Source organism: Pongo pygmaeus, chromosome 15 (assembly GCF_028885625.2).
Source record: "Pongo pygmaeus isolate AG05252 chromosome 15, NHGRI_mPonPyg2-v2.0_pri, whole genome shotgun sequence".
Lineage (NCBI taxonomy): Eukaryota > Metazoa > Chordata > Mammalia > Primates > Hominidae > Pongo > Pongo pygmaeus.
Genome location: NC_072388.2, coordinates 72746186 through 72758357, shown reverse-complemented (window position 1 = coordinate 72758357; position 12172 = coordinate 72746186). Strand labels below are relative to the sequence as shown.

Sequence of the window (12172 nt, the reverse complement as noted above, 5' to 3'; positions counted from 1 at the left end):
TTGTCAATCCCTCTTTCTTTCTCCCTTTTCTTCCTTCCTTTCTTTCTTTTTACCTTTTGCCTTCCCTCCTTTTCTTTCTTCCTTTATTTTTGCTTTTCAAAATAGTAAAATACAACATACATATAGAAAAATACATATAGAAAAATGCATAGAAAACTTTGAGCACTTTGGGAGGCCTAGCTGGGTGGATCACCTGAGGTCAGGAGTTTGAGACCAGCCTGGCCAACATGGTGAAACCCTGTCTCTACTAAAAATACAAAAAAATTAGCCAGGCATGTTGGTGCACACCTGTAGTCCCAGCTGCTCGAGAGGCTGAGGCAGGAGAATTGCTTGAACCCTGGAGGCAGAGGTTGCGTGAGCTGAGATGGAGCTACTGCACTCAAGCCTGGGTGACAGAGCGAGACTCTGTCTCAAAAAAAAAGAGAAAAAAGAAAAATGAATAGAATATATTTGGACAGTTTAAAAAATAATTACAAAGCAGTCCCCTGTGTAACCAACACTCAAGTCCAGAAATAATAATGGCCAAACATGGTGGCTTATACCTGTAATCCCAGCACAATGGGAAGCCGAGGCCAGAGGACTGCTTGAGCCCAGAAGTTCAAGACCAGACTGGGCAACAAAGTGATGTCCCATCTCTATGAAAAATTTTAAAATTAGCTGGGCATGGTGGCACACGCCTATAGTCCTAGCTACTTGGGGGGCTAAGGTGAGAGGATCACTTGAGCCCGGAAGGTCAAGGCTACAATGACTTGTGATTGTGCCATTGCACACAAGCCTGGGTAACAGAGCAAGACCCTGTCTCAAAAAGAAAAAAAAATAAAAGAAAATAAAAGAAATAGTAATAATCAGCACCCAAGAATTTCCCTGTGCATCCCCTGAGTGATCACAACCATCTCCCTCCTATCAGAATTACTATTATCCTAACTTTCATGATGTTAATCCCTTCTCGTTCTTTATAATCTACCACCTGTATTTGAATTTTATATGTGTGGATTCCCATTGTGTACATTCTTCTGTATCATGCTTCTTTCCCTCAATGTTATGTTTGTGGGATTCAAACAACTAACTCACTGGTTGTCACCGTAGCTCACTCATTTTCATTGCTGTATTGTATGAATCCACTACGATGCATCTCTTTCATTCTTTTTCTACTTTTTTTGGGACGTAGTCTCTCTCTGTCACCCAGGCTGGAGTGCAGTGGCTCGATCTCGGCTCACTGCAACCTCCGCCTCCCGAGTTCAAGCAATTCTCTGCCTCAGCCTCCCAAGTAGCTGGGATTACAGGCACCCGCCACCATGCCCAGCTCATTTTTTTTTTTGTATTTTTAGTAGAGACAGGGTTTCACCATCTTGGCCAGGCTAGTCTTGAACTCTTGACCTCGTGGTCCACCCGCCTCAGCCTCCCAAAGTGCTGGGATTGGTGGCAGGCGCCTGTAGTCCCAGCTACTGCAGGGGCTGAGGCAGCAGAATCACTTGAACCTGGGAGGCGGAGGTTGCAGTGAGCTGAGATTGCGCCACTGCACTCCAGCCTGGTGACAGAGCGAGACTCCGTCTCAAAAAAAAAAAAAAAAAAAAGATAGATAGGATTGTTTCTGTTTTGAGTCTATTATGAACAATGCTGCCAAGAACATTCTTGCACCTAAATCCTGATACCCTTGTGCAAGAGCTTTTGTAAGGTGATGGCATTGGGGGCTTCCCTTTAATCAGGGCTTAGTGCATTCACGCTTTTCCCCTGTCTCCTCTTCCAAAACCACCTCTCAGGAAAGGATTAGAAATTCACTCATGTTAAGGTATAAATGGCTGAGAAGGATTAATATGTAGTCTCTCCCATATAACTGTGAGGTGGGGACAAAGGAATTAATTTCTAGTTGTGGAATTTTAGTATCAAGCCGGGCACGGTAGCTCATGCCTGTAATCTTGGCACTTTGGGAGGCCGAAGCGGGCGGATCACAAGGTCAGGAGATTGAGACCATCCTGGCTAACACAGTGAAACTCCGTCTCTACTAAAAATACAAAAAAATTAGCTGAGTGTGGTGGCACGTGCCTGTAGTCCCAGCTACTTGGGAGGCTGAGGCAGGAGAATGGAGTGATCCCAGGAGGCGGAGCTTGCGGTGAGCCAAGATTGGCCACTGCACTCCAGCCTGGGCGACAGAGCAAGATTCCGTCTCAAAAAAAAAAAAAAAAGAATTTTAGTATCAAGAGATTGGTGGAGAGAAATCCATTACAGTTAGCCCTAAAAAAAGCATCACATGGTTGTAATACCACGAACCAAGAAAATGAAAAAGAGAAAATCCACATAGACAACAACAGCAAACCAGCCAAGGTGTTATACTCTACTTGAAAGGCCAAAACCCACATACAAGAAACGAAGTCCTGCTGGGCACGGTGGCTCATGCCTGTAATCCCAGCACTTTGGGAGGCTGAGGTGGGTGTATCACCTGAGGTCAGGGGTTCGAGACCAGCCTGACCAACATGGTGATACCCCATCTCTACTAAATATACAAAATTAGCTGGGCGGGTGGTGCGTGCCTGTAATCCCAGCTACTTGAGAGGCTGAGGCAGGAGAATCGCTTGAACCTGGGAGGCAGAGGTTACAGTGAGCGAAGATCACACCATTGCACTCCAGCCCGGGCAACAAGAGCTAAACTTCGTCTCAAAAAAAAAGAAGAAGAAATGAGGTCCTGTCTCCGAGGATCAGTTGGTAGTTAATGGCTAAGCTAACTGGTGATAGAGTGGTCAAAAGTAAGTCCTCAAGGCCAGATACCTGCACTTGAACCTCAGCTCCATCAGCTAGATGAGTCACGTTCTCCCAGCCGCAGTTCCTCTTCTGAGAAATCGACATAATGAGAGTACTGACCTCATCAGGCTGTTGTGAAAATAAAATAATGACTGAATCACATTTCACACAGCGCTTTCTGTTTAGTAAGTGCTCAAATAGTATTGGGCATCCTTCTTATTTGTATTATTTGATGCTGAGTGCAGGCACTTTCTGTGTGTCAGGGTAAGCCAATGATCTCAGTAGGGCTTGATGATGCCATTGGAGAGTCTGACAAGATCAAAGCGTAAATGGGAGAGAAGAGGAAAAGAAGGAAAGAAATGGAGCCACATATCTGCTGGGCAAGAGGAAAAGTGCAAAATTTCCAGGGGCAGGCTGCTGAAGGCCTGCCAGAGCGGGTAAGTGGAGAGGCTGGGCCAGAGAGGCAGAGGGGCTGCTCACCTAGATCGGGCCCAAGAAGCGGTTTGAGTGGGTCTCACTGCGTCAGGATAGAGAGGTCAGGTGTAGCCAATAGATGAATAGGAAGGTGCAGGGCAAGAAGTAGGTAGACAACAGCAAAGGTGTGCATCCCCACAGGATTGCTGTCGATCAACTGGAACTGAGGCCTGTGGCTTGTGATGCAGCTGTGGCTAACAGCTCCTATGCATGCTGATGGCTTCACGTCTCAAGCACCAGTGGAGTCTCTCAGCTTTTCTGCCTCAGAATTTTCTCCTCAGCTTGGAAGCTTGCTCAGTCCTACTTGCAGGTACAGCCACAGAAGAAAGGGGCAGGAGCTGGGTGGTAGGGAGCGGGAGATTGGCAATGGAAGATGAAGGTTGCTGGATAAATGTCCCAACCTCTCACACTTCAGCAGGACAATTTTGGGTGGTTTCTATATGGTTCTTCAAAGGTGTGCAGGGAGATTGAGCCAATTGTCCACAGTGACAACCCAGCTCAGTAACGTACCTTTCATTGGCTTTCTGTCCTTCCTGTATCACTCTCTCCCTCCCTGTCTTCCTTGGATATCTTCCCAAGTAAACTATTGTCACCCAAGTTCTTGTCTCAGGGTCTGCTTTAGGAGGCATCAAACCTAAGTTGTTTTATTACTAACACAAATCTGAAGCTGAGATTCCAAAAACTGAAGCAAAAACTAACTTAAATAGAATGTAGTCTTGATGTGGAGGCTCACACCTGTAATCCCAGCACTTTGTGAGGCCAAGGCGGATGGATCACTTGAGTCCAAGAGTTCAAGACCAGCCTGGGCAACATGGCGAAACCTCATCTCTATAAAAAAATAGAAAAATTAGCCAGGTGTGGTGGTGCAGGCTTGTAGTCCCAGCTACTTGGGAGGCTGAGGTGGGAGGATTGCTTGAGCCTAGGAGGGTGAGACTGCAGTGAGCCGCCATCTTGCCTCTGCACTCCAGCCTGGAAGACAGAGCAAGACACTGTCTCAAAAAAATAATTAATAATAAACTAAAAATAAATATAATAGAATGTTGAAGAAACATGGTCTAAATGGAAATTAGGAGTGTTTTTGCCAATGGAAAATTTCAAGAACTAATAGATCCTGTTCCAGCAGGTGTAACCAGAGAAAGAGGGGAAAAAAAAGAATAGAGTAAAAATCATTGCATAAGCTAGATGTGCTCAGATAAACCAAATGTGGGCAGGCATATGAATAGAAAAAACAAACTGCAGGAGTATTAGAAGAAAATGTAAGCAATCCTGGGAAAATAGTCCTCAGAAATTCTCACAAAGGACCATACGTGAGGTTGTTCATTACAGGGCTGTTTGTGGTAAGGGGAGTTGAAAGCTCCAGGGGCTCAATGCTGGGGGAAGGGATGAGGGTAGCAGTTAGAATCAAGAAACTGAGGGTACTATGGCTATGGGGAAGGGCTGTAAAACAGTGTTGAGAGAAGACAGAATAAGGCCTGTGGCACAATATCATTTACCTAAATACATATATATAAAAAATATTTTATTTATTTATTTATATGCATATATATGTATATGTATATGTATATATTTTTGAGATGGAGTCTCGCTCTCTCGCTGAGGCTGGAGTGCAGTGGCATGATCTCAGCTCACTGCAACCTTCACCTCCTGGGTACAAGTGATTCTCCTGCCTCAGCCTCCTGAGGAGCTGGGACTACAGGCACGTGCCACCACACTCAGCTAAGTTTTGTATTTTTAGTAGAGATGGGGTTTCACCCTGTTGGCCAGGATCGTATCGATCTCTTAACCTCATGATCTGGCCTCCTTGGCCTCCCAAAGTGCTGGGATTACAAGCATGAGCCACCGTGCCCGGCCCGAGAGCCACCGTGCCCAGCCACATATTTTATAAGGAAACATGCAAATGCTATAAAACCTATCAAATGCATTACTGTGTTGTGTATGGTGTATTGGGGGGATGGGAATGGGAAATGGGATAAAAGGGAATAAACAGACAAAGATATGTCTCACACGGACCAATGCTGACCATGAGGAATGTGAGCTGAGGAGCTGAGGAGCAGATGAACTCGACTGAGGTCCAAAATGAAAGAAAAAAAAAATACAGGGAGATAGTATTATAACCTTAAAGTATGGAAGGCCTCAAACCAGGTATAAAATGCTAAATACAGCTGGGCGCAGCTACTCATGCCGGTAATCCCAGCACTTTGGGAGGCTGAGGCGAGAGGATCGCTTGAGCTCAGGAGTTCAAGACCAGCCTGGGCGATTTATTGAGACCTAATCTTTAGTAAAAAAAATAAAAAAAATTAGCCAGGTGTCGTGGTGTAAACCTGTAGTCCCAGCTATTCGGAGGCTGAGGTGGGAGGATTGCTTGAGCTGGGGAAGTCAAGGCTGCAGTGAGCCATGACTGCATCACTGCACTCCAGCCTGGTGAGGGAGCAAGACCCACTCTCCATTTTAAAAAAGTAAAATAAAATGTATACATGCTAAAGTAAAAATTATAACTACTACATGCATAAAAAGACATCTGGCTGGGTGCAGTGGCTCACGCCTGTAATCCCAGCACTTTAGGAGGCCAAGGCGGGAGGATCACTTGAGGTCAGGAATTTGAGATCAGCCTGGCCAACATGGTGAAACCCTCTCTCTACCAAAAATATAAAAAATTAGCCAGGTGTGGTGGCGTGCACCTGTAATCCCAGCTACTCAGGAGGCTGGGGCAGGAGAATTGCTTGAACCCGGGGGGTGGAGGTTGCAGTGAGCTGAGATTATGCCACTACACTCCAGCCTGGGCGATAGAGTGAGACTCCGTCTCAAAAAAAAAACCAAAAAGACATCTATTAGGGTATCAACACAGCATTTTAGTAACAGCTAGAAATTGAAAACGAAATGGTTAGCAGTGTTCCATTTCTACCATAAAATACTATGCAGGAGTAACAAGAATGAGGTGGACCTGCATGTACCGAGAAAGGGTACAGAGTGCTAGGAGGCCATTCTCAGGGTCACAGAGGGTTCTGCTTGCCTCATCCTGGTCCTGACCCTGCCAGGGTATATCTATAGAGGAAGAAGCAAGTCAAAGAATAAAAAAAGTGACCAGGCGCAGTGGCTCACGCCTATAATCCCAGCACTTTGGGAGCCCAAGACAGGTAGATCACCTGAGGTCAGGAGTTCAAGACCAGCCTGACCAACATGGCAAAACCCCATCTCTACTAAAAATACGAAAATTAGCTGAGCATGGTGTGCACGCCTGTAATCCCAGCTACCCGGGAGGCTGAGACAGGACAATTGCTCGAACCCGGGGTGGGGAGGCCAGAGGTTGCAGTGAGCTGAGATCACGCTACTGCATTCCAGCCTAGGTGACAGAGCAAGATTCCATCTAAAATAAAATAAAAATAAAAGAATAACAAAAGTCTGGGCAACATAGGGAGATTTTAAAAATACAAAAATTAGCTGGGCATGGTGGCACATGCCTATGGTCCCAGCTACTCGGGAGGCATAGGCAGGAGAATCACTTGAGCCCAGGAGGTGGAAGCTGCAGTAAGCTGTCATCGTGCCACTGCGCTCCAGCCTGGGTGACAAAGTGAAACTCTCTCTCAAATAAAATAAAATTAAAAAAAATAAAAGTACAATTAGTACAATACAATATAATTAGTACAATACAATATAATTTGTACTATAAAAATGGCAGGGATATACCTACTATGTATCCACAGTTTTTTTTTTTTTTTAATGGCAGGGAGACACAAAAAGAAATTTATAATTTGATCTGTACATTCTACACATACATCAGTGTCTAGAACGAAGTGTGCAAATTAAAATAAATAAATATATGTGTTGAAAACGAGTGTAGGGAGTATGAAAGGATTGCTGCATGATTAGTTGCTCCATTTTAAGATCTTCCAGAACAGTTTTGAGCAGTGAGGCCAGTTTTTCCAAATGTCTCTGGGTTCTGAAATACTCATCTCTCCAGGGTCCCATCCCTGGAGAAACGCTCAGGCCAGAGCCTGCACTTTCCAGAGCTGCCCATTGGGGGGCAGAAGCACCTATGAGCCGGCTGCCCTGGCAAACTACCCTGTGACCTGGAATTTAGGGCTGGGCCCCGCCTGCTTCATGGCCATTAAGGCTGATTATTAAGTTTTTCTGCAGAGCAGCAGATTCAAATATGTGCTCTTGGCTGCATGTTTTCAAAATTCTGAACATGCATTTGAGTTAAAAGTAACGACCTAATTTTTTTTTTTCAAAATAGAATTACCCTACTTTCTTTCTTTATGATTATAAAAGTAAAAATATACTTACTATAAAAACTTTTTTGGAAAAGTATAAAATGAGAAAAACACATTTTTATTACCTGGATAAAACATTTTAATGTATTTCTTTTTGTATACAAACACTTTACTAAAAGATTTATTCATACTACACATATCATTTTATAGCTGCTTCATTTCAACTGGATCAATAAGATCTCATGGGTATCTTTTAAGGGCTCAATGGTAAATAAAATTTACATACATGTTATTAACCTAGTTATTTCCATTAAAGCATCCTAATACTCACTGAGATGGGCCAAGGCCAAGACCCATGCCACTGTTTGGGCTTTAGATCTGGTAATGCTATTCTGACCAGAGGGCCTGGCATTTCTGTGAACAAATCAACAGTGAAGGGACCAAGTGCTTCCCTGGATCCACACTTCTGAATGGCTGTGGAGTTTTGACAGCCAAGTGCTTTGTGGTCTTTTGTAGGTTCCCTCACACAGTGACTTTCTTTTTTTTTTTTTTTTTTTTTGAGACAGTCTCACTCTCTGTTGCCCAGGCTGGAGTGCAGTGGCGCGATCTCGGCTCACTGCAACATCTGCCCCCGGGTTCAAGCAAGTCTCATGCTTCAGCCTCCCTAGTACCTGGGACTACAGGCGCCAGCCACCACACCTAGATAATTTTTGTATTTTTAGTAGAGATGAGGTTTCACCACGTTGGCCAGGCTGGTCTCAAACTCCTGACCTCAAGTGGTCTGCCTGCCTTGGCCTCCCAAAGTGCTGTGACTGCAGACATGAGCCACCGCGCCCGACCACACAGTCACGACTTTTTGAATAATGAATGTTATTTCAATTTATTAGATAACAGAAAATAGATGCACATCAGCTTCAAAAATCTCCCTTGAAAAAGTGATCAAGCTGTCTATGTATTGTGTGGAGAGATTTACTAGAAAATTAAGTCTTTGGATTGCCAGATTTTAACTGCTTCTCCCTTAGGGGAAGTGATTATCTCATTATAGAAATGTATAAATGTAGCTCTTGCTAACTACATTGTTTGGGGAGGTTTGATTCAAAAAAGAATAAAGCAATGGCTTCATATGCAAAGACATGTCAGATTTAAACTGTCTTTCTTTCTGGCCCTGTTCTTCCAGGAGTGCCTAGAAAACTTAACCAGATAAAAAATAGTTCGGGCTGGGCACAGTGACTCACACGTGTAATCCCAGCATTTTGGGAGGCCAAGGCGGGCATATCCTTGAGCCCAGGAGTTCGAGCAACATGGCAAAACCCTGTCTCTAAAAACAAATACAAAATACAAAAAAATTAGCCAGGCATGGTGGCATGCACCTGTAGTCCCAGCTACTCAGGAGGCTGAGGTCAAGGCTGCACTGAGCTGTGATCATGCCACTGCTTTTCAGTTTGGGCGACAGAGTGAGACACTGTCTCAAAAAAAAAAAGAAGTCTGATTTTTTTTTTTTTTTAAAGTGAATTGTTTCTTGTTTTGGAAGGGGTTCAGAGAAATAAAAAGTTAAAAGATTTGCCAACAAATATGAGAACAAATACACCATTTGGAGGGGATCAACTACCATACATATCCAATGCCCAAGGAAACAAAAACTAATTTTGCCACCAACTTACAAAGATCAATGAATACAGAATTCAGCGAGAAAGTGTGATATTATTTTCTCAAAGGCATAATGAAAAATTTCCAAACCCAAACATCTTGGCAAACAATGGCTGAACTGAATAATCAAAACCCCAGGAACAATGGGCCACAGATGCAGAAAGGGCCCTGGGTGGTCAGGCTTGTGGTGGGGTGACAGCTTGCCAAGCAGCAAGGGCCCCTCTGAAGAGTTCTGCAGTTGTATTCCTTCTTCCTCAGGATTTAGGTCACAGGAGATTGTCCTGCTTTAAACCACCAACCTTCAAACCACCTCCAAAGTTGTCAATGCCTGGAGGAACTCCAGTCTTTGTCTGTGGTAGGGCAGACAAAGCTGACTGGAAGTTGGAAAGCATATTTTATTACATATGTGTTTGTTTTTTGACAGGACGGAAGGAAAAGGTTGTTGAAGTTATGAATGTCTGTTTCACAGAACTAAATATGAACAGCTTTATTAAGGACATGGCTCATCCCAGGGTAAAGATGGCAACAGATGATATAGAGATTACACCAAACAAACCTGCTGCAAACTGCATTTACCCTTAGGAGATGATAAACTAAAAATGAACGGAAGGGATAATGAATGAATGTTAAGAGCTAAAAACTATAAAATTCTTAGAAGAAAATATAGCAGTAAATCAACAAAACCTTGGATTATGCAACAGTTTCTCAGATATCTCATCAAAACACAAGTGACAAAATAAAAAAAATAGATAAATTGGACTTCATCAAAGTAAAACTTTTGCATTCCAAAGAATACCATCAAGAAAGTAAAAAGACAACCCACAGAATAGAAGAAAATATTTGCAAATCATATATCTTAAGAGAATTGTAGCCAGAATATAAAAACTCTCACAACTCAACAATAAAAAAACAAATAACTCAATTTTGAAAGTGGACAAAGGGATAGACCTACAAATGCTCAATAAACACATGAAAAGATACTCAGTATCATTAGCCATCAGGGAAATGCCAATCAAAACCACAATAGATACCACTTTATGCCCACTAGAATGGCTATAATAAGAAAGATAGATAATACTAAATTTTGTCAAAGATTTGGAGAAATCAAACCCTTACACATTGTTGATGAGAATGTAAAATGGTACAGAATTTTTGGAAAACAATCTGGCAGTTCTTCAGAGTTAAAACAAAAAGTTACCTTGTGACCTAGCAATCCCATTTGAAGAGAGTTAAAAACATACATTCCAACAAAAGCTTGTACATGAATGTTTATAGCAACATTATTCATTATGGCCAAAAAGTGGAAACAACCCAAATAAATGTTCCTCAGCTGATGAGTGGGTAAATAAACATGGTATGAACTTATGTTTTATTTATTCATTAAATCATAAAAAGCAATGAAGTATTGATACAGGCTACAACACAGATGAACCTTGAAAACATTATGCCAGCCTGGGCAACATGGTGAAACCCCGTCTCTGTCAAAAAAATACAAAAGTTAGCTGGGTGTGGTGGTGTGTGCCTGTAGTCCCAGTTACTCAGGAGGCTGAGGTGGGAGGATCGCTTGAGCCTGGAAGGCAGAGGTTACAGTGAGCCGAGATCACACCACTGCACTCCAGCCTGGGCGACAGAGTGAGACTCTGTCTCAAAAATAAAAAGAAAAAAAAAAAAGAGAGAGAGAGAAAACAGTATGCTAGCTGGGTGCAGTGGCTCATCCCTGCAATCCCAGAGCTCTGGAATCCCAGATGGGAGAATCAGTTAAGCACAGGAGTTTGAAGCTTCAGTGAGCTGTGATCACTCCACTGCACTCCAGCCTGGATGACAGAGACTCTGTCTCAAAAAAAAAAGAAAAGAAAAAAGAAAGAAAGAAGAGAGAGAGAGAGAGAGAGACAGAAAGAAAGAAAGAAAGAGAGAGAGAGAGAGACAGAAAGAAAGAAAGAAGGAAAGAAAGAAAGAAAGAAAGAAACAAACAAAGGAAAAGAAAGAAAACTTTATGCTAAGTGGCTAAGTGAAAGAACCCAGGCTGGATGTGGTGGCTCATGCCTGTAATCCTAGCACTTTGGGAAGCTGAGGTGGGTGGACCGTTTAAGCCCCGGAGTTCAAGACCAGCCTGGACAACATGGTGAGACCCCATCTCTATTAAAAATTTAAAATCTGGGTGAGCATGGTGATGTGTGCCTGTAGTGCCAACTACTCAGGAGGCTGAGGTGGGAGGATCGCTTGAGCCTGGGAGGTTGAGGCTGCAGTGAGTTGTGTTTGTACCACTCTACTCCAGCCTAGGCAGGCTAGGCGACAGAGCGAGAGACCCCGTCTCAAAAAGAAAGAAAGAAACCATACATAAAAGGCCACATATTGTATTATTCCATTCATATAAAATATCTAGAATAGGCAAATCCACAAAGACGGAAAGTAGATTAGTGGTAGCCAAGGCCTAAGGGGAAGTGGGAATGGAGAGTGACTGCTAATGGATATGGGGTTTCTCCTAGGGGGTGATGAAAATGCTCTGGAGTTAGGAAATGCTGATGGTTGCACAGCTCTGTGCATACACTAAAGCTACTATATTGCACACTTTAAAAAGGGAGATTTTATGGATATTTGAACCATATCTCAATAAAGCCATCAAAATAAATACATAAATTAGGAGGACTTCAATAAATAAAAAAATAAAGGGAGGTCACAGACTGTCTGATCCCATCTCTCAGCTGAGCAGGAGCCCGGAGTGCTGAGTAGTGAGTTGGGTGGGGTGACCAGGCCTGGCTCATGCACCAGCTGCCAAGGTAGGAGTGAGGACAGTCAGGAGGAGGCACCCACGGGCAGAAATGGAACCAACACCCATTGTCACTGTTCACTGGGAAAACTCCCGGTAGGTGGCAACCCAGGGAAACTGAGGCAACTGGAATTGAGCAAGAAGGATGGGCAGGAAGGTGGGAGCCAAGGTATTTCCCGAATTAAAGAGCACAGCCAATTCTATAGGTTGCCTGGAACAAGGTGTGAGCAGACAGGAGCTATTAAGGGCACTAAAGCAGAAATTGTGTAGCTTTTAAGGAGACTGACTTGTGTAAGTAGTCATCGACTATCTCCAAAGTGATTCATGATATGACATT

At 43.4% G+C, this 12172-nt stretch overlaps 1 long non-coding RNA gene across 1 annotated transcript; it reads left to right on the top strand.

The window, feature by feature from the left end:
- The first annotated feature begins 2933 nt into the window (after positions 1–2933).
- LOC129012273 (uncharacterized) lies at positions 2934–10430 on the top strand. The gene is made up of 2 exons (XR_008493592.1): positions 2934–3173; positions 9493–10430. It is a non-coding gene; the product is annotated as an uncharacterized LOC129012273 (long non-coding RNA).
- Positions 10431–12172: the final 1742 nt, after the last annotated feature.